Source organism: Pelodiscus sinensis, chromosome 1 (genome assembly GCF_049634645.1).
Source record: "Pelodiscus sinensis isolate JC-2024 chromosome 1, ASM4963464v1, whole genome shotgun sequence".
Classification (NCBI taxonomy): Eukaryota; Metazoa; Chordata; order Testudines; family Trionychidae; genus Pelodiscus; species Pelodiscus sinensis.
In genome coordinates, this window is record NC_134711.1 from 35,813,564 (window position 1) to 35,836,846 (window position 23,283).

General features: G+C 42.9%; 1 non-coding gene across 1 annotated transcript; it reads left to right on the forward strand.

Moving 5' to 3' along the window:
- The first annotated feature begins 20,979 nt into the window (after positions 1-20,979).
- On the forward strand, positions 20,980-21,143 carry LOC112544021 (U1 spliceosomal RNA). Its single transcript, XR_003087323.1, has one exon. It is a non-coding gene; the product is annotated as a U1 spliceosomal RNA (small nuclear RNA).
- The last annotated feature ends 2,140 nt before the right edge of the window (positions 21,144-23,283 follow it).

The following is a 23,283-nucleotide window of genomic DNA, read 5'->3' on the forward strand; positions in this document are numbered from 1 at the left end:
AGGTTTCTCAAAGTGATTTCATGGACCACTTTGAGAAACAGTAGTCTAAGTTACCCTGTATCTGCTGATCTTCTGGGCTCAGGCAAACTTTGTCAGAGTTATTTAGTATACTTATCCCTGACTCTCAGTGAGGAAACAGAAGCTGAAGCAGCAAAGTATATTAAGAGTAGTGACAGCTAAAAAACTAGTCCAGACCTATATTACTATGATTCTATTTTTTTTGGAGCAGACATTTCAGGGGCTGTGGTGAAGGAGATGCTGAGAGATGTAGGATTTGATTGTGTACTCAGTGGAAAGGGTTGGGTTTGGTAGCCTCTGGTGCAGTTTTTCCTGTATCTTCATGTATTATTTCTTATTACTTTGTGATATATTTTTAATGTTTTATTAGGATTCCTGGAGCCAGAGAATGGGTATTTTCTGTTCATTTAGATATAAATAAATAAAAATAATGTTCAGAATTACCCCCTTTACTATTTGCGGATATATCATTGCCCACCATAAATATCTGGTGTCATCTCCACAGCTCAACCTATTAATTCTCATTAAAAAGAGCGTTAAGGAGGCATATCAGTTCAGGGATTTGGCATGCAGGAGGAATAGATTTTTCTCTGCTAGTAACTTTGTGCTCCATCATTCCAATCCTGGCAAAAGTGCTAAATAAATAAAACAACCTATGGTCAATAAGAGAAAATTATATTTTTTTTATTATTTCCTACTCCCCCCTTGCAGAATAAGGAGAATTTTCTCATCCTTAACCTGATGCTTTTCAACATGTATAATAATAATAATAATAATAATAATAATAATAATAATAATAATAATTACAGAATCACTGGGTAGAGATTAAAGCTAATTTTGTAATTCCAGTCTAAGAGAAATTTCAGCTAGACACCCCTGAAAGTGTTGCCATGGGTACTATGCTGTGGAGGGTTGTATGATCTGTGTTAAATTTAATAAATGTCTGGTGCAGATAACCATAATAATGATATCTGATGGAGAGAATGCAAAAGGATGGGGAAAAAATCTTAAGCATAACCTGTTTTGTTTGTAATTCCTTTTCTGAAGATGCTTGGTTTGATGAGCAAGATGTAACTAGGATTTTTTTTTAATATTTTACTGAAACTGCTGAATTTTTCAGACACTGCCCCTTGCCATTCTTAGCTCTGCCTAGATTTATTATAAAGTACACAGTACCGATTCTATACAGTGTTTCTAAGCAGTGAAATGGGAGAATGTAATCAAAAGAGTACATCACCCTCGGTATTGTTTTCAATCCTATATGGAAATTCAGTAGAGTGTCATTTTCAACTATAGTTTTTCATTCATACCACGGCAATCATCAAATGTTGGGTTTTTTTGGTAGCATTCTTATAAGTGAAATACAAGCTCTACTCTTTGTAACAGTGAACCTGTCAAATTCTCATAGTTAATTGCTCAGAGATCCCCTTTCATCCACCTGTGATCACTTAGCAGATCAAAAAAGTCAGACACCATTTAAAGACCAGAGGATCTTAAATCAGTCTCAAGCTGCTGCTTTTAATGGTTTGTTTTGACGGAGAGACTGTGTCACATGGTTTGTAGTGTTATGTCTGGTTGCCTGTGAAACTAGGTCATTGAAACCTCCTCTACTAGAGGGAAAGCTGCTGTCTTTAATTTCTTTCACTCTGACGTGGCCTGTCTGGCAATTACATTAACAGCACAATCCGCTACAAATTGGACCGCAAGGAAAAAAATACATAGGGCACGAAAGATCTTGACACACCAAAACATTTACACTGCCGAGGGAAAAAATGAGCATTTCTAAGAGCTAAGCCTTTTACATGTGTCACAACTGAAAGTTGGGTCCATAATAGATTACTGTTTGCCTTCGATACTATACTTGCAATTTGTCTGAGCTAAAACTTGGGTTTGATCTAAAGAACACTGAAATAATTGAAAAGACACACCCCCACATATATATTTGTTTGTTTTTTAAAAGGATATGAAAATGTAAGTTTGTATTTGTGTATGTTTGTGTATATGTATGTGAATATACACACCCTCGCTGCCCTGTTGAAACAATATATTTGCGAGTAAATCAAATACATTAGTGACAGAAGTACTTTGCTCCCAACAGCAAAGTATATAAAGAGAAGCAACAGCCAAAACCACATTTTTTTCAGTTCTTCAATATTGAATTATCTAATTTTTTTCAGTATGTTAAGAGTAAAGAGCTCAGACAGAGTTTTATAACATCTGCACTGTAAGAAGTTCTCCTTACTAAAGTGTCAGATCCTGGTTCAAAGGCAATTCAAAGAGTTACTGGCACTACAAATGCAATTGCTGTACATCCTCTAATTTAAAAGGATAAAACCTGGTAATCTTAACTGGTGAATGTCTTCATTTTTTTTTTGAAGACACTATTCTCTAACACTAAACAGCAATACCAACAAGATTTCTCAGACAAGCAAAGAGGAAGTCACTGTAATATTGCAGCACATTTATACCACATGAGTTATGTTGTTTTAAATTAAATCTTCCATTTTAAATTGTTTTGAGACATCACTAATGTTTGTCTGCATTTGACTTGAGCTGAATCTTAACACTATATATTATTCATCCCCTCCATTCTCTCCCCTCCTGCACACACCTAATTCGAACTGAGTTCTGAGTCAGAAAGCCATTTCATCATCAGCCCATTATTAAAGGCCAGATTCTGATGTCCTTATTCCACAAGCAGTGTCATTGATTTTAATGAGATTACACATTGGCTGTGTCTAGACTGGCAAGATTTTCTGCAAAATCATCTGCTTTTGCGGAAAAACTTGCCAGCTGTCTACACTGGCCGCTTGAATTTCCGGAAAAGCACTGACGATCTCATGTAAGATGGTCAGTGCTTTTCCGGAAATACTATGCTGCTCCCGTTCGTGCAAAAGTCTTTTTCCGAAAGACTTTTGCGCAAAAGGGCCAGTGTAGAAGCACAGTACTGTTTTCCGCAAAAAAGCCCCTATCGCAAAAATGGCAATCGAGGCTTTTTTGCGGAAAACCGCGTCTAGATTGGCCACGGACGCTTTTCCTCAAAAAGTGCTTTTGCAGAAAAGCATCCTGCCAATCTAGACATGCTTTTCCAAAAATGCTTTGAACGGAAATCTTTTCCGTTCAAAGCATTTTCGGAAAATCATGCCAGTGTAGACGTAGCCGATATCAGGTGTGTCTAGACTGGCAAGATTTTGTGCAAAAGCTGTCTACACTGGCCACTTGAATTTGCGCAAGAGCACTGATGTTCTAATGTAAGAATTCAGTGTTTCTTGCGCAAATACTTTGACGCTCCCGCTCATGGGTAAGCCCTCTTGCGCAAGAATACTCGCGCAAGATGGCCAGTGTAGACAGGCACCTTAATTTTTTGCGCAAGAAAGCCCGGTGGCTAAAATGGCTATCGGAGCTTTCTTGCACAAAAGCGCGTCTATACTGGGCACGGATGCTTTTGCGCAAAAACACTTTTTGCGCAAAAGCATCCGTGCCAATCTAGACGCTCTTTTGCGGAAATACTTTTAACAGAAAAACTTTTCCGTTAAAAGTATTTCTGCAAAATCATGCCAGTTTAGACGCAGCCATAGTGTACAGTGCTACAGAAGGTGAATAAGGGGTGTCAGAATTTACCTCCAGTGATGTAGCTGTGTGACAGGCTGGGCCCATCCCCCCTCATGAGACTGGACTCACTGGAGGCTCCTGGCCCAGAGAGAGACCAGCGCGGCCTCTCCCCCACCCCGGCGCTGTTGTGCATGCGCCCTGAGCCGCCCGCCGCATTCAAAAGTGGCGCCAGCTCAGCTGATCGGGGCGGAAGCTGCTGGGGACGCCGGAGCCGGGGCCAGGGCCAGTCGGGGCCAGAGACAGCCGGGGAAGCGGAAGCTGCCGGGGACGGCGACAAAGCAAACAGAGATGCCAGAGATGGGGCGCAAACCACTCGCACGGCCAAGACCAGGACCCAGGCTCCAGAACGGGAACAGCCACCACTGGTGCCGGAGCAGGCTCCTCCCACACCTGTGGGAAACACCCGGCGGAGGAGCATCTAATCCACGTAGGAAGCGGTTCCAGGACGGGGTCGCCGAAACAGATGGCAACCCCCCGAGAGGAGTCGTGAGTGAACAATATATAGCTCATCATTTGGGTAAGGTCTGTGCAGCCTCACCCTAGGGTCCTGGGGCTGGAACTCGGGAGCGGGGGAGGGCCCGAGTTCCCCTACCTAACCTAAGCTAACTACCATTAAAGCCATGAAGCCTGAACGTCGAGAGAGACTTTCTTCCCACTGAATTCTTGCGAGTGGCAGGAGGAGGGGCGCCCCAAAGCAGGCGCAGACCATATCCCCTTTGCCGATAGCCGTGGTAAGGGGGCAGTCGGCTCGTGTGGGAGTAGGCTACCATGCTTATATCCCGGCCCCTGTACACGGGTAAGCCTCTCCCCTTGGACTTACAGGCCCAGAGTAAACCCAGGATAGGGGCCTCTGTGCCGTTAACGTGGGCGCCCTGATCCCACATGCCCCGCGGGTGGGAGTGGGTGCATGACAAGCTGTATTAGATATAAAAAGCAATTAATGTTCAATGTCGATTCTAGGCACATTTAGCAATTGCCTTTCGGTGGGACTACTTTTGCTAAGCCATTATAACACGAATAGTGACTCAGTCTAGTTTGTCACAGGATCACCAACAGTCTGGGCAGTGAGAAGAGGCCCAGTCTCGCAGCCGTAATTCATAACTGCTGTAATTGTGAATTATGTCTAAGCAAGGTTTAGCAGATTGGTCCTAAGAGGAGGAATTGGTGTGGAGTTCCTCTTTAAATTTAGTTTTGGTCAGTCTTTGTCATTATACATCACTGCTTTGGGGAGCAGGAGGCAAGAGAGGGAGAGAAAGAAGGGGAAGATTTAGAAAACTGAAATAAGGTTATTTTTAAACTGAGAAAAAATAGCTGTGTGATTGGATTTAAAGCTTTATATATAAAAGAAATGTAGCTGCCCTTCTTAATGGTGCAGATTTAGTATTATATATTTTCCTTATGGTCTGATGATTCCTTATCATCAGGGAAATCTTTAACACACTTGTCAGTAATGAGCCAAAATCAGGTGGCAGGAAAATTGCAGCTTACTTTTCTCCAGAGGAGACAGTCTTTATTCTATTGTTTATCTTCCTAATTGTGTATGTTCTTTCTATTGTTGTTAATTGCTTTTCTGAGCATCATGTTGTCAAATGACTGATTAAAACTGTAAATTTAGTCCCCTTTAGCTTCTGTTTAGAGAAACTTGATATATTTACAAGAGGGCTAAATTCTCCCTCTCTGGTGGGTTTGATTAAGGCTTACCATTGATGTCAGTCAGATATTTGTGCATGAAGGAAGATATAAATAACCTCAAAGAGACTTTTCTGTGCTTCTTGGAGAAGAGATTAGCCTAGACTTTGGGCAAATAGAATTGGATACCTGGAAAGTCAAGAGTAATCTAAACTGTTAGAAAGTCTCAGAGGGATAGCTGTGTTAGTATGTAACTTTAAAAACAAGTAGTCCACCTTAGAGGCTAACAAATATATATATATCATGAGTTTTTGTGGGCAAAATCCACTTCTTCAGATGAGCATCTAACCTGCTAGGTAATTCTGACTAACTTCATAATGCAGGAATATAATACCCTCAGGCTGTGTCTACACTGCACCCCTTTTCCAGAAAAGGGATGCAGATTAGACACTTTGGAATAGCAAAATCCACGGGGGATTTAAATATCCTCCGTGGTATTTGCATTAACATGGTTGCCGCTTTTTTCCGGCTTGGAGATAAGCCGGAGAAAAGCGCCAGTCTAGACGTGATTCTCCGGAAAATAAGCCCTTTTCCGGAGGATCTCTTATTCCTACTTGAAAGGACTATCTGTGTGCATCCTTCTCTGTGCACTGGAAGACTTAGGACTTTGTGTAGCTTAAGTCAAAATACTTTATTTCAACTATTGGTGCTGTCTACAGAGCAGTTATTTCAAGAAAGAGCACTCTTCCCCTGACTTCTTTTACTCCTCGTACAAGAGGATTACAGGAGTCGGAGTAAGAAGTTCTCCAGATCAACATTATTTTGACATTATGTCAAAATAACTACTTATGTATAAGCAGTGATTCAAAGGGACCCGGGGCTCCAGCCATCACTGGTGCCACACTAGCAGTAGTGGTGGCTGGGACCTCTGAGACTCTTTGAATTGATGGACCCCAGGGCAGTTGCCTCCTCTCTCCAGCAAGCTTGACCATACCAATGGAAAATCTCTTCCATCACTCTAGTGTCTATTCTATAATGGCCTAACTGAACTACTGCCATTACAGTACTGGTAACAGAAACATACCCTAAAATTAAACTTGACCTTGTCCCTCTTGTGCACCTGCATAAGAGCTAAGCAGGTTCTTAGCAAAGAGAACTTTGAAGAGATGAATTGATCATGGTCTAGAAGTACCTGCTTGGGGTAGTGACTTCTGATATGGAGAGCTTTTTAATTAGAAGGTAAGGGCATAGCAAAATCCTGTGGACAAAAACTGAAATCATACAAACTAAACTGGAAATAAGGTGCTAACTTTTGACAGTGAAGATCAATAACCATTAGAATAATTTACCTAGGAAATTAGTGGATTCCCTGTGACTTGGACTATTTAAATCAAGCTTTCTAAATGATAACTCTAGTTCAGTCACAGATTACTTGGCTTGATGCAAGAATTACTGAGTGAAATTCTGTGCTGTGCAAAATGTCAGAATAGGCAATTACAGAAGTCCTTCTTGACCTTAACAATCTGTGGCTCTAGCCCTAAATGTTAGTAATTTAATTATTTAATTTCTGGCACATATCTCCACTGCATTATTATTATATTGCGTCTGCACATTTATATAGCACTACCCATGTACATGGAACTGTACAAAGAAAAGTAAAACCAAAAAAAAAAAAAAAACCCAAAAAACTAAGACAAAGGGTAAGCATTCAGGAAGGGTCAGTACAGAAAGATATTGGTAAAAAACTCATGTAGAAAGAGGTTATTAATAGGGCTGTCAAATGATTAAAAATTAATTGTGATTAATTGCTGTTTTAATTGTTCTGTTAAACAATAATAGAATACCAATTTAAATGTATTATAAATATTTTGGATTGTTATTTTTATGTATTGAAATTTATTGATTTCAGTTGCATTGCATAATATCCTTATCTGGGGGTAATTTGGCATTGTTCCATAGAAGTCAATAGCACAAATGAAGAATTTAAAGTAGTGTGTCATAGCATGATTTGTCAGAATGGCTTCCTTTTCTCCAAGCTCATGGGGTATGTCTACACTACAAAGTTAGTTCGAACTAATGGACGTTAGTTTGAACTAACTTTCCTAGGCGCTACACTAGCGCTCCGTTAGTTCGAACTTAATTCGAACTAACGGAGCGCTTAGTTCGAACTAGGTAAACCTCATTTTACGAGGACTAACGCCTAGTTCGAACTAGCTAGTTCGAACTAAGGGCTCTGTAGCCCTTTAGTTCGAACTAGTGGGAGGCTAGCCCTCCCCAGGTTTCCCTGGTGGCCACTCTGGCCAACATCAGGGAAACTCTATGCCCCCCTCCCGGCCCCGGAGCCCTTAAAGGGGCACGGGCTGGCTACGGTGCCCGTGCCAGGTGCAAGCCTGCCAGCACCCAGCTAGCAGACCCTGCACCTGGCACGGCACAGAGCCACCCACCCGATGCCCCCCAGCCCACCCCCTCTTGCCGGGACCAGGCTGGCGGCTCCCGGGAGCTTGCCCTGGACCGCAAGAGGCGGGCACCTTCCTGGGCTAGTGCAGACATCGTGGACCTCGTCCACGATCTCCGCACTAGGCACAGGAAAGTGGCCGTCTAGGGCAGGAGAGCTGCCAGCCTGGCCACCCAGGAGCAGGTGTGCATGAAAATCAAGGGGGTCCACTGAGACCTCCGACCCTCAGCCCTGAGCTTACAATGGCCGTCCTGGGTCAGACCAAAGGTCCATCTAGCCCAGTAGCCTGTCTGCCGACAGCGGCCAACCCTAGGGACCCTGGAGGGGATGGACCAAAGACAGTGACCAAGCCATTTGTCTCGTGCCATCCCTCTCCAGCCTTCCACAAACTTTGGGCAGGGACACCACTCCTACCCCCTGGCTAAGACTACTCCACGGACCCAACCTCCATGACTTGATCTCACTTCCCTTTCAACTCTGTTCTAGTTGTAGCCTTCACAGCCTCCTGCAGCAAGGAGTTCCGCAGGTTAACTATTTGCTTTGTCAAGAAGAACAACTTTCTCTTACTAGTTTCAAGCCTGCTACCCAGTCCTTTCCTTTGGTGTCCTCTAGTCCTTCTTTATGGGAACTCAGGAAGAACTTTTATGAATGCACCCTCTCCACCCAAGCCCTGCTTTTAGAGACCTCTATCCTGTCCCCCCTCCGTCTCCTCTTTTCTAAGCTGAACAGTCCCAGTCTCTGTAGCCTTTCTTCATCTGGGACCTGTTCCCAACCCCTGATCATGTTAGTTGCCCTCCCTTCTCCCAGCCTTTCTCTTCCCCTCTCCCACCTCCTTTTCCCAGTCTCCCCCAGTTTTTTTCAATAAAGACAGAGTCAATGTTGGAAGAAACGTTATCTTTATTTTGTACATCAATAAGAAGGGGGGCTAGGGAAGGGTAAGTGGAAGGAGGTGAGGGAGGAATGGGGTACGAGCCCCCGATGGGGAGGACTGGGCTGGCTCTGCGGGCTTCTGGGGGTGGAAGCTCTCCTGCAGCCCCCCAATTGCCCCCTCTCCCCAGATGGCAACCTGCGGCAAGTGCAGCTGGGCTGATGGCTGAGTGCTGTGATGTGCCCAGTGTGGGCACTCCGGGCACTCCAAGCCAGAACTTCTTTGCAAGCGGGGCACCCCTTAGAACTGTGTGTCCGGGGTGGGGGTCGGGACCCTTTAAGCGCAGCCCTCGGCTAGCCTGAGACAGCATCTCCACGCTCTAAGTCCTCCTCTGATGCCCTGCCGGCACTGCTTCCGGCCATCCTTAAGCCCTGTTCAGAGTCCACTCAATGTGGACTTACTAGTTCGAATTAGCAAAACGCTAATTCGAACTAGTTTTTAGTTCTAGACGCGTTAGTTCGAATTAGCTTAGTTCGAATTAACTAATTCGAACTAAGTTAGTTCGAACTAGCGCTGTAGTGTAGACGTACCCATGGTTAGTTGTTTTGGAGACTGGAGACATTATTGCTACTTAAGGGAATCTGCTTCATTATCTTCCCCGGTTTCAATGTCAGTCTAACAGGCCCATAATGGCATTGAAACCAGGCAAAATAATGGAGTGGCTGATACAGGACTTGATAATAAGGAATTAATGGTGCATAATGTAATTAATGCAAATTATCATATAATGGTGGGTAATGTAATTAATGAAAATCATCATAGATTTATGGAAAATATAGTTCTCCAAGTAACTTGATATCTTTTTTTTTTATGAGATTGCAGGTTTGGTTGATAAATGTAGTAGTGTTAATGTTGTATACTTAAACTTTGGTGTGGTATTTGACTTGGTAACACACAACAGTTTGATTAAAATTATATACAATTAAAATGGCTCACATGAAATGGAATAAAAACTGACTGATAATTTTCAAAATGTAACTGTAAAAAAGGAAGCCATCATCAAGCAGTTATGTTTCAAGTGCTTTTCCACAGGGATCAGCTCTTGTCCCTATGCTATTTAACTGTTTATGGCTAAATGTTAATATATACATCTAAGAACAAAGAATGTAGGCCTACAAAAGGGATTCTTCTAGAGCTGTAGTTAATCTACCGTATATTCCGACCTCTGAAGTTAAAAAACATCCCCCAAAAATCGGGGGTCGTCTTGTACGCCGGATACCCCGCCGCCGGAGCCCCTCCGCGGCTTTGAAAGCCTCGGGGGAAGCCGGCGGCGGGGCATCCCAGGCGCGCATGGGCTGCCCCCCCGCCGGCTTCCCCTGAGGCTTTCAAAGCCGCGGAGGGGCTCCGGCGGGGGGGCAGCCCATGCACGCCTGGGATGCCCCCCCGCCGGCTTCCCCCGAGGCTTTCAAAGCCGCGGAGGGGCTCCGGCGGGGGGGGGGGGGGAGCAGCCCAGGCGCTCCTGGCGGCTTTGCTCCCGGTGCCTCTGGTCTGCTGGGGACCATCTCCAGCAGACCAGGGACACCGGGAGCAAAGGAGGCGGAGGGGCGCTGGGGTATAAGATGAAACCCTATCTTTTAATTAAAAAGATAGGGGGTCGTCTTATACGCCCAGTCGCCCTATACGCCGGAAAATACGGTATCTCCCTGAGAGGTGGTTATGTCAATGGAAGAACAGGGTTAGGTTGACTTGACTACTGCACTCAGGGAAGTGGATTTTTCATACCCTCATGAGATGTAGCTTAGTCAATCTAACTTTTACAAGATGGGATACTCCATCCTGGGAATTAGTGACTCTGAAAAAGATGTGATAAATAATCAGTTAAACATAAATTCCCAAATGATGCTGTAGCCAAAAGAGTGAATGCAATCTTGGGATGCATAAACAGGAAATTTGAACAGGAGTAGAGTTGTTATTTTATCTCTATGTTTGACAATGATGTAACTGCTTCTGGAATATTGTGTTCAGTTCAAGATGGATAAATCTGAGAGGTTTGCTGCAAACATGATTAAAGGATCAGAAAACATGCCTTATAGTGATAGACTCAGAGGCTACGTCTACACTGGCATGATTTTCCGAAAATGCTTTTAATGGAAAACTTTTCCATTAAAAGCATTTTCGGAAAAGCGCATCTAGATTGGCAGGATGCTTTTCCGCAAAAGCACTTTTTGCGGAAAAGCGTCCGTGGCCAATCTAGACACGCTTTTCCTCAAAAAAGCCCCGATCGCCATTGGGTTTTTTTTGCGGAAAACAGTACCGTGCTGTCTACACTGGCCCTTTTGTGCAAAAGTCTTTCGGAAAAAGACTTTTGCCCGAACGGGAGCAGCATAGTATTTCCGTAAAAGCACTGACAATCTTACATGAGATCGTCAGTGCTTTTCCGGAAATTCAAGCGGCCAGTGTAGACAGCTGGCAAGTTTTTCCGCAAAAGCGGCTGATTTTCCGGAAAAACTTGCCAGTCTAGACACAGCCAAAGTGTTCAGTCTATTTGGCTTAATAAAGACAAGGTAAAGGGGTGACTTGATTAATCTTTAAGTAACTTGAATGGGGAATAAATATTTAATAATAGACTCTTCATTCTATGAGTAAAAGGTATAACATACCCCAATAACTGGAAGTTGAAGGTAGGCAAATTCAAACTAGAAATAAGCTATACATTTTTGATAGTGAGGGTAATTAATTGGAACAATTCACCAAGGGTTGTGGTTGATTCTCCATCATGGACAATATTAATATCAAGATTAGATTTTTTTCTAAAAGACATGATCCAGGAATTATTTTAGGGACATTCAATGTCCTGTGTTATACAGAAGGTCAGATTAGATGACGGGTGGGCAATAAAAAAGCAGCAGCACACCAGAGTTAGTTCCCGGTGGGTCACTGCTGCTATGTTTACCTGTACCTCTACAGGAACGGGGTGGTCTCAGCTCTTGCTGGCCATGGACTGCCATTCGTGGCTAATGGGAGTAGCAAGAAGCAGTGCAGATTGGGGCACTGCTTCCCATCACTCCGATTGGCCATGAACGGCAATCCATGGCCAATTGCCCAATACCTGCAGTTGTGCAGATAAACATGGAAGTGGGGGCCTACCAGGGACTAACCCTGATGAACCGGATGTGGCCCGCGGGCCATGGATTAGACAGTCAGTGGTCCCTTCTTACCTGGGAATGTATGAATAAAATACTGTAAGATTGAAGTCTAATTGTGTTTAGTTAAAAATTGTTACAAGTTATAACACAAAATGAAATATAGGTCCCACTTTCTATGATCCCGTGATTTTAGTATCTGATGTAATATACATCTGAGGAAAAAATATTTTTTTCTCCAGTGGATTCAAATGGGCTTTGTATCAGAACCCTAGGATAAAACTAGATTGATTAGATCGTAGTTCTGCAAGCAGGCACATGTTAAACTTTACTCATATGAATAATCTCCTTAACTTCAAATTTCAAAAACAACTTTAATTTGAAATGGCCCTGTTTTACTGTGGAATTAGGTTTATTTACACTGGAAAAAATAACCAACACATTAATTTTAATTTGAATTTCAAGTGTGACTTGTTCTGTGCCTCAGTTTCCCCTCTGCCAAATACTGCCCTGTCCTTATGGCAGTGCTCTGCTTTATAGGTGCTGTGACATGAGAAGTCTGGGGTATTATCGTAATGGAAAAGGTTAGCACTGAAAACCAGCACTATCTAAATATAAAAGGAGGAAGACACATGAAGCTATTGTGTAAATATTTCTACTGAAATTCTCTCATCCAGCTGTAAAGCATACAACTGAGAACTGTGCCAGTGAGCACAATCTGTAACGTTGAAAGAGGAACAGCTTTCCAAGAGTATATTTAAGGCTCTTCATCTAAGTATAAAACATGCACAATGGGCTAGAACTCTGTGGTAGTTTTTTCTTTATATCATTGATGGCTGTTTGCTGATTTTTTTCCCCTTCTCTTTCCTCAAGCTATTGTATGAACACCTCGCACATTGTGTGAGGTGATTGCAACATGCCAAAAGTGAACCTACTGTACTGTACCTTGGCTAAAAGTCAGCTTTCTGAGCCAAGGATTTCTCTGTTCCGAGATGTACCAGAGTCATCGGAGCATCTCGTCCTTGACTTTCTTGAAAGTTTCAGAGATTATTTATGTCAGATTTGACTTTTCTGGAGGTCATTAAGTCTATAGGCAGGCTTTAGGGGATGTAGGTATATAGTATCACAAGGAAAATGCTGGTGCTGGAAGGAGTCAATTAATAGTATTTGCACTTCTGAAGTACTTCTCTATGAGGTAAGTTGGCTGACATTACACAGTAGACATCATCAGAAAATAGGAAATACGTGGAAAGGTTTGAAATTTGTCATTTTTCCTGAACATTTGCTGACCAGCTCTATTATATTGCAGCTGTTTAATTACTGAAGCCTCACAATACCACTGTGTGGTAGATTCTACTAAGGTGATGGGGGCCATATAAGAACCTAAATTGATTATTTTTGCTTCACAAATGGAGACATAAGAGATCAGGAAGTTAGGTTTGGTACACAGCCAGTCCATATAGAGCTGGCAGTAGAATTCACATCCCCTAACTTTCAGTGCTGTGCTTTGTAACTGGGTGTTTGTCACATTATTGGATTTAAATGTGAGCAAGCAGATCACTGTTGCATTCACTGTTGTGTGTTTCCCCCAAATTCTGTGCAGAGTGGGCCCTGTGAGGTGTCTAATGAAGGCTTATGCTACGCTGACTCTGTCTATGCTACTCATATACAAGTATGATTTTTGTATGTGAAGTTATTGATATGGGTCCTCTACTTGTATTTTAAATGTTTTCTGTCTTGTCCAGTGAATGCTGCATAGAAAAAGGCTTTTAAGTGTTGCCAGTTGACACCTGAGGAGCAAACAATGGCCCCTTGCCTGAGAAGGACATACCTGGATACCCCATAGCTCCTTGCCCAAAAGAGACATGGTGATCTTTTGATCAGCTCAATCTTGGGAGGTACCATCACTCAGGAGAACAATGGATTTCCCTCTGCATGGGCAAGATTATAAAAGTATCCTGGGGTTGCCTCCACCTTTGTCTGCAATTTTGCTCTTGACTTCAGAAGCATCCTTACTGTGGACAGAGGACCGGGAAGGATTTGTTAACTCAGCCTGACAAAAGATGTACTCCAGAGACTTTTAAGCTAGCGTTTTCTTGCATCTCTGCTGAATGCCTGCATCAAAAACTTGGTGACTGATGTATATAGTGTGCTTTCTTTAACAATCTTACTCTCAACCTTTTCTTTCTTTTCATTAATAAACCTTTAGATTTTAGATTCTAACAGATTGGCACAGTGTGCTCTTTTGGGTGTGATCTGAGATATAAAATGAGCTAGGATGTTGGCTGGTCCTTTGGAACCGGGAGAACCTGTTTGGAGTCAGTGAGATTGGTTTCATAACCTCTTACTTGTGTTAAGTGTGGTGTTGGTTGTGGCACAGGTAAACCTAAAGGCTGTGTCTACACTGCACCCCTTTTCCAGAAAATGGATGCAGATGAGACAAGTCGGAATTGCAAATGAAGCGGGGGATTTAAATATCCCCCGCTTCATTTGTATAAACATGGCTGCCGCTTTTTTCTGGTTCGGGGCTTTTCTGGTTCGGAAAAAAGCGTCAGTCTAGACGGGGATCTTTCGGAAAATAAAGCCTTTTCCGAAAGGTCCCGTATTCCTCTTAAAATCAAGAATAAGGGACCTTTCGGAAAAGGCTTTATTTTCCGAAAGATCCCCATGTAGACTGGCGCTTTTTTCCGGCAAAGCCCCGAGCCAGAAAAAAGCGGCAGCCATGTTTATACAAATGAAGCGGGGGATATTTAAATCCCCCGCTTCATTTGCAATTCCAACTTGTCTCATCTGCATCCCTTTTCCAGAAAAGGGGTGCAATGTAGACACAGCCAAAGTGTCTAAGGGGATTGCTTATGAGACTTCTTGCTGGCTAGGGTGGCAGCTAAAATGCTCTATGTGACTGGTTTGGTGCTTTATAGAGGAGGACCCCAGTATTGGGCCCTAGTTATAAGCAATTTGCCCAGATTTGACTCTCTCATCAGCACCCCCAGATCACCTATTAAATCAGTGTTTCTGAAAATGTTCCACTGAATCACTCTCAGAAACACATTAACTGGCTGCCCTGGTTTGTTTATTTACCGGCGCAGCAGCCATGGAGCCTCACAGCCTCATTTGCTCTGTTTCGTCCTTTGTAGCCATGGGGAGCCACGGGAAGTGGTGGCCCAGCCCATGCCACTTCCTGCGGCTCCCCTTGGCTACAAAGGATGAAACGGAGCCAATGGGAACCATGAGACTCTGTGGCTGCTGTGCCGGTAAATAAACAAACCAGGGCGGCCAGTTAATGTGTTTCTGAGAGTGATTCCTCGGAACACTTTCAGAAACACTGTGTTAAATGACAGTGTTACTGATGATGGCCATAATGTATCTTTACTCTAGAAATCATTAAAGAGAACAACCATTTGATAAAGTCATTTGGCTCTTGAAATATACAATTGTAAAAACAACACATTTGGACTATGAGCTATCCACATAGTTTGGGTGGCAAATAGACCTAGGAAAGTTTTAATCAAAATGGTTGCTAACAGCACAAGGAGTACATCTATTACTCCATCTGTTTGAAAGGATTCGCTCATGGTCTTCCTAAGAGTGGAAATATGTTTAGTTTGCAATGCATTTGGGGTAAAAATGTCAGCAGCACCTCAACCATACTGAGAGTCAATAGAATATAGGCACTTGTGAAATGTTACCCTTTTCTTTATTGTTTAATGACGTTTCATTTTTGTTCATCTGTTTTCTTTTACTCTGTCTCTGTTTTATTCACTTGTTACCAATCTTGCATACAAATATCCATTTTGTCATCATCAACTGTGTTGTGGGCTAGCCTGAAAACACTCTGAAAAGTATGTAAGTTATTTTTAGCAGATTGCTCAAACACCTGTTCCAGTTCTTCAGCAGTTTCTTTTATATTAATCAGACTGAGACCATAACAAAACTTTAGACAGTTTAAGAGCCTTTTAGTCATAACTGCCCTGAAATTTACCTTCATCCCCAGATCTGGCAGTAACAGATCATCCATCAGGGAAAACATACTAATCAACACACCATCTGCACAAAATAAACTCAAATATTTTGTTTTGTATTTTCATAAGTGACTGGTGGTTTTGAGTGTCAAACTTGAGATTCTTCGAGGAACCCTGATTTTCAGAAAACGCTGAGCACCCACTCTTTTGACATCCGGCTCCTTTAAGGTATCTCATATTGTTACCCAAAATCACTAGACATTTAAAAAAAAATATTGGCCAGTCTTTGTGAGTTTTTAAAGAAGTATTTGGTGGAGCCATTAGTTACTTCCATTAATAAGCATGGAAAATATAACCTTAACATACTAATTTGCATGTGTTCAGATTTTCCATATGGTCCTTTATCTGATGTAAATGTAAAAGGTATCAGTCTGAGTGTACAAAATATACTAAACACATATATTTTATGTGAGTGTGATTTTAAACAATAGCTTTAAGCAGGCATAAAATTCTGCATATTAAGACTTTTCTAATGCAGGTCATGCACTTCCTTTGGTCTTATTTGCGTCATTAAATATCTGTTGGTTTTATGTTTGACTGAAAGGTGTTCTTCAGAAATTGTAAAAGGAAAAGGGACATTAGTTAAGAGTTCTCTAGGCTCTACTATAATTCTTGTTTATTCATATGTGTACAAATGGCAATGCCACATATTCTCAGTTCATTGAATGCTCGCTAATGCACACACGGGGATTTTCTATCTGTTTCACTAGGGAAGACAGCTATGAATAAACTTGGGTAGAAGATCAGTTATCACAGCTGGAGAAAAGATGTGACCTAAAATCATCTTATATTTACAGTCTCCACTGAGTATAACAACCGTTAGCAAATACACAGACTTTCCTGCTTGCATAATTTAGCCACCATCTTATTTACTTGTCTGCTGGCCTGGTCCACCTGGAAATGCCAGGCAACTCCACTGTCAGAACCTCTGCCATAGCATGAGAAGCAAGGTTACATTTACCCTCAGGAGAAGGACTTAGCTCCATCCTAAATCTCTTTTTTATAGTCTTTAACTCCTCGCCTTCCTAGCCTCTAAGCTTCACCTGGATGCATTCATATTGCCCCTCCATAGACTATGAATATAAGGGGGGTATCAGCTGACCATCGATCTGTCCCTCCATCTATGTCACCTTAGAGCTGACGCAACAATGGAGTTCAGCTGAGAACATACAGGGACAAATGACCACCCACCAGCTGTCAGGTCTGGCTGTGGCAATAAGTCCTCCCACAACGGAATATGTAGGGGGCTGGTTGAGGAACTGTCTGACATTAAAGAACGTCTCTGTTTCTCCATTCACCCTTAATAAAGTCTGACCAGAAATGAAGAGGCAGCTGACTGCCAAGTACGAAATACCCATCCAAGGGCAGCACATATACACTGAATGCTTCTTTCGAAATAAGCTATTCCAGAAGATATCTTCTAGAATAGCTTATTTCAAAGTAACGCGTTGCCACACTCATTGTACACTATCTCGTGTTTAAGGCCACCTGAAACCAGTTCAGGCAGGGCATCAGGTCAGCAGTTGCTTCCTGGAGCTGCTGTCTGAGGCTATCTGAGACGCGTGCTTAAAGGGACACACCTGTACAGCCGTTTCTCAGGTTCTTCTCCTGCTTGACTACCCCTCTGAGGGACAGCAAAGCATTTCCACTGAGTGCTTTGGTTGCCCAGTTTTTGGACACCACAGCACTCCCTACCATGGAGCTCGAGCTGCCTCAGGACCCGCAACGGCCCCTGGCTGTTGTGCTGCAGTTTCTGCAGGCTACTCTCTAGGCCCTGTAGAAACACGACCCCTAGCTGTTTGAGGAGACCCTCAACATATGTCTGGGAGTGCAGCCCATGTGCCATGAGCAGCACTCCAGAGTCTGTGTGTGTGTGTGTGTGTATGTGTGTGTGTGTGTGTGTGCGTGTGTGCGCGTGTGCATGTGTCCTTGTCCCCAGCCTCCATCTAGTGGTGGCTCACGGTGGAAGGGTGTACCCCCAACCTGGGGGTCAGAAGTGGGACCAGCCTCCCCAGAGCCTATGAGCAGGAGTCCAGGGGTGCTCCAGTGCTGCCTCCTGGGGCTGCGTGGCACAGACTGGTGCTGCATGTGCATCCATGTACATGGACTGCAGTGAGATGCCGAGTCTGAAAAGGCCGAGTGACGACTGCACCACAGCCCCTTAGCACCTGCCACCCCCACCCTGTCTTTGTGAGAAAACTATGACCACTCACCTGATGATCCTCAGAGGATGCCTGGGACACATCCAAGCCATGGAGTACCGGCTTCAATGTGATGGTAGTCACCGTACTGGCCATGTCAGGGTCCTCCTCCTCCTCCTTCTCAGCTGTGACCCTCAGATGGGTGACAATGGGCATCTCCAGCCCTGAGTCCATCACCAAGGGTGGGGAAGGGCCTGCACCATGCCCCAGGATATGGTGCAGGTCTTAAAAATAGGGGAAAGAATGGGGTTCTGCTCCAGGGCAGGAGCTGTACTCCCTCACCCTGGTGTAGGCCTGGTGGAGCTCCTTCACTTTGCTCCAGACCTGCTCCTGGGTCCGGGTATGGCCTGTGGTGCCCAGGCTATTGGCCACCTGGCTGCAGATGTCAGCGTTACACCATCTGGAGCAAAGATCCCGGAGGTTCTTCTCTTTGCCCCACATCTCGATGATGAGGGCCAGGATCTCCACTGGGGATGACCAGGATGGCACATACTGGCAGTAGCTGGAAAGTGCCTGGCTGCTAATTTACAAGCTCTCACCATGTTTACAGCAGGGTGAAGTAAAAGAGAGAGAATTCATTTTTCCAGCTCTGTCACATCATTCACAACTTCTTCATAGAAATGGGTGGCTCAAGTGATGTTACTCAGGTACTTTTTTGGGCACTTGTATAAAAAGAAATTCTTGCAGAGCTGCTATCCTGAAAGGTCCTTGTTTAAAACAAACAAGTCTTACCTCTAGTTAATGACGTAAGTCCTCTGATAACTTAGAAGTTTGGAATCAGTCTATCAAATCTACCCCTTTATGTGGTATTGGCAGTTCTACTGAACACCCTTCCCATGCTACACTTTTCCATTGTCATGGTATCTTGAGTTCAACTACAAATGAGGCCATCCCTATACTGCTGCTACCAGTCCTGCACTTACATGGGAAGAATCCACCAGACCACTGCACTAATGAAGTGTCACCTTCCCCAGGGTCTGGGACAAGTGTGAACTGTTCGGGTGCCATTTTTCTTTACTTCTGTGTTTCCATTTGTGTAACATTTGCCCTCAATAAAGACCTAGCACAGTGTTCTGCTAAGATCAGGTCTCCAGCTTGTCTGCTAGAACCTATAAACCACTGTCAGTATAAAGGATTCCACCAGATCAACCATAGTCATCCATTCTAATCATATTTCAGTATCAGCATGGTGCTGCTTCATTGCCATTCCCAGTGAAACCACTAATCTAAGTTCCTCCAAATAAGCCCACTCTATAGCCCTACAAGTATTGTGAACCTGACAAACTAATTAGCTATATGTTGGCAAAAGCATGCATCACAGCTTGCCAGACCAAGCAGCCACAGGAAGTATCCACCCTACTGGTGCCCTCCCAAGAGTGCTTCTGGGGGCTCTAAGTCTGGAACAGGCTCTGTTCAATGTGGGCATGCTATTTTGAACTAATTCGAACTAATTTTGAGGTTCCCCATAGTAAAGACATTCTAGTTCAAATTTGTTACTTTGGGAGTTATTAAGTCAAATTTACAAAAGTGGTGAGGAGTCCTGTGGCACCTTATAGACTAACTGAAGTGTTGGAGCATAAGCTTTCGTGGGCAAAGACCCACTTCATCAGATGCATCTGACTACATGCATCTGACGCAGTGGGACTTTGCCCACGAAAGCTTATTCTCCAACACTTCAGTTAGTCTATAAGGTGCCACTCCTCGCCACTTTTGCAGATTCAGACTAACACGACTACCCCTCTGATACTTAAGTCAAATTTAGTAATTTTGAAATAATTTTAGTATAGACATGGCCACTTTGTTTAAGCCTTCTCCCGCACACAGGAGCCATTCAGTGGCATTGGCTGCCTGCCTTTTCCCAATTTTTCTCCCTAGTGAGAATGGCATGTTCCCAGGGCAGGAGAAGGCTGTACAAAGTCCTCCCCTTGGCACTACAAAAGTCTGTAGGCTTATGTGGTATTCTTCTGTACAGCCAATGATCCACATACGCACTCCTCCTACCTACAGCAAGGCAGAAAGCCAATGAGGAGGGGAGAGAGGGTATGTCTACACTACCCCGCTAGTTCGAACTAGCGGGGTAGTGTAGACATACCCAGAGGTATTAACCTTAAATGGACCAAGAATTTTCTTTTCCCTGTTGGTATAGAGAAAGCTTCCTCACCTTTGAGGTAGTGGAGGTAGGGGCTTTCCCCCATTTCTGGCTATTGTTTGATATCTTAATGCTTTCTGGCCAAACTGAGACCCACAGCTCATTTTACATTGACCACCTTTTTACTTGGCATTATAATAACTCCTTGCTGATATTAGTAACATCATTTTGGTTTATTAAACAATTTAAGATGAGAAGTACATTTTTATGTACTAAAGTTTTCATTAGTGTACCTCTTTGGCTAGTGCTATAGAGATCCATACCAATTGCAGGATATTGGTGAAGCTCAGCTTAACATCCTTTATCTGTCTTGTCTATTTAGATCATAGCCTCTCTGCTGCAGGGATGGTCTTTTCTGAGGGGGCTTATACAACACTTAGCACAACTGAGCCTGGGTCTCAGCTGGGCCCTATTGCTAATGCTCAGATAATACCTATTAATAATAATAATTATGCAAATACCTAGCAGAAATCAAAAGTAGTTTGCATGTGCAACTGTTTCCATCTTAAAGGTAAAACTCAAGCTGATGGTCAGTTGGCAAGTAGTCATTGTCTATTTGCCCTAGAGTTGAGAAATTAAGATTAGCTATAACAAGAGTGAAAATGATAAATGTGATTTTTGTTTAGTAGATAGCATGAGGTAGTAACTGAAATTATCTGTCTTCATATGTTTGATGTTACTGTCATTAGCAGACTGGCAACCAGAAGGATTTTGATTAGCTTTCCTCCATCTGAATTTTAATAACTATCAGTGCTGGGATAGTATTACATAACTCACTCCACTTAAAACAAGCAATATATTTTTAATTTCATAAGTAATGGAATAAGTAAATGGGAGGATGTTGCCTGTGCCCCCTGGATTCCAATAAATGAAACACAGTGGACACTTACCTGGCAGGGGAGATACCATAATCACAAAGGTGGTTTTCCCAGGGTGAGGCTCATACATTGCACTGGGGGTGTGCTAACGCCTGCGATTTCCCCAAATGTGGGAAACTCGACTGAGTAATTTGTGGTAGTGGGGGACTGAGTTTGCGCTTTCCCCTGGGGGGAGGGGCATTTTCTATTCCAGTGCCATGAATCTGTCCATGTGTAGTGCCTCCTTGAAGCTTTATCTGGAGTATACATGTGAGTCCAGTCACCTCCACCCCAGAGCATGTATCTTTCTAGCAGGAGAGTTCTTGACTCCTCCTGGCTGTTTCATCCCTCTTTGTGCCTCAGGTAAAGCAGCACTATAGCTTTCCCTCCCTCTCCCCACCCCCATCAGAAAATTAGGTTAAATAAAAGAAAGACAAAGAAAACCCTGAAGGCAGCTCCCACCAGGATATAGGCCTCTCTTACTTCAGAAGGCCTTGGTGTTATGAAATAGTTAAGTAACATGGAAACTATCAGATCAAGATAATATTGGTCACAGATAAGTGCACATTTATGCTATTTTATAATCCATTCATTGGTTTATAAACCTTAAATCCTCCAGAGAGTGTCACAAATCCACACAATAACTCTGAGTAATAGATTTTGCATTTGAAACTCTGATTTAGTAGAAAGATATTTTAATCCATGTAACCAAATAGCTCCCTATTGACTACTAATTGAAGGAGGAGTTGGCAGATCAAAAGTACAAATATTTCCAGAAAACTTCAATTCACTAAACTGTTTTAAGATTTCTGCCTATTTAGCATACAAAGGGTTGAATTATCTTATCTGCACAACATAGCGTCCTCTTGCATAGATATATCCTGCCTGCATGAGAGAGAGTTTTCAGCTACCTCTACTGTCCATCCCTCCCTGGCCCCGGACACTATGATGAGTTCGCAGCTATCTTTGGGATCCAAGTGAATTGAGATTGTAGGGAAAGATAAACAACACACATTGTCCCATTTTCTTGCCTGTCTGAGGAAGCACCGGGGTTTCTGCTGGAAAGGAAATACAAATGGAACCTGTAGTATGATGAGTGGGACTGGAGAAATAGGGTCAGGTTTTAGAAAGAATTCTATTTTGTTGTGACAGATGGGTTCCAGGAATTCAAGGTGGTGTCCAGACTGCTACCAAATATAGAACATTCAGCATGTACCACTGGTTCCTAGGAATTCTCAATATTACCTTCCTACACCTGTGCCTACCTGCCAGTGACTTATTGCTAATGAAAGAGAACCCTCCTTGCTGAGAGTTCCAGAGACAATGGCAGATAGATTGTGCCCCGACACAGTATCTTAACTGAAGCTGTGTAGCTAGGAACCTGCAGTGGGATGTTAGAGAGACCTAGAACTAGTGTTAAGGAAAAAGACTCCAGGACCCCTAGAATTCTGCAGTTCCTGGTGAGGGGAGAGACAGTTGACATATTGCTCTGTTGAAAACCAGTTTTTTGGACAAGTTTGTTGTCAGCAACACAGATGAGTGTCACAAACTAGTTAATGTGTTGCTGGGGTCTCAAAAACTTCATGCTATCTGAAATTTGTGTAAGGTCCGAGGGAGAATTCTTTCTTTCTTTCTTTCTTTCTTTCTTTCTTTCTTTCTTTCTTTCTTTCTTTCTTTCTTTCTTTCTTTCTTTCTTTCTTTCTTTCTTTCTTTCTTTCTTTCTTTCTTTCTTTCTTTCTTTCTTTCTTTTGCAGTTGTGTCATTTTTTAAGCTTTTCTCTGTAACCAGGAAGGCTAGAAACTTACTTATTGAAAGAAAGAAAGAAAGAAAGAAAGAAAGAAAGAAAGAAAGAAAGAAAGAAAGAAAGAAAGAAAGAAAGAAAGAGATCTCATGGTTTTAAGCCAATCTCATCATTTTGAAGGATTCATGAATTTTGAACATTTGGAAATGACAATGTTGTAGTTATATAGCGTATATACGGAGTCTACATATTTTTCTAAATCTCCCCAGTTTTGATTAAATCACATTTCTTTTGGAAAATTCAGCATTAAAAAGGGGAGAAAACTGAGCATCAGAATGTCCGCTGTTATAAACTGGTACAGCACCACTGATTTCCATAGTATTATGCTAATCTACACCAGCTGAAAATCAGTTGTCATCTCAGTGGGAGTTGTCCTGTGGACTGAGGAGGTTAGATGGTTCAAGATGGATTATAAATTTTAAATTTTATTTTTGTTTGCTAGTTTGCCTTGACCATGTAAATATATAATCTTTGTATTAGTAATTTGGCTCTTGCTCTAGATTTCACACAACATATCAGAACTATTCT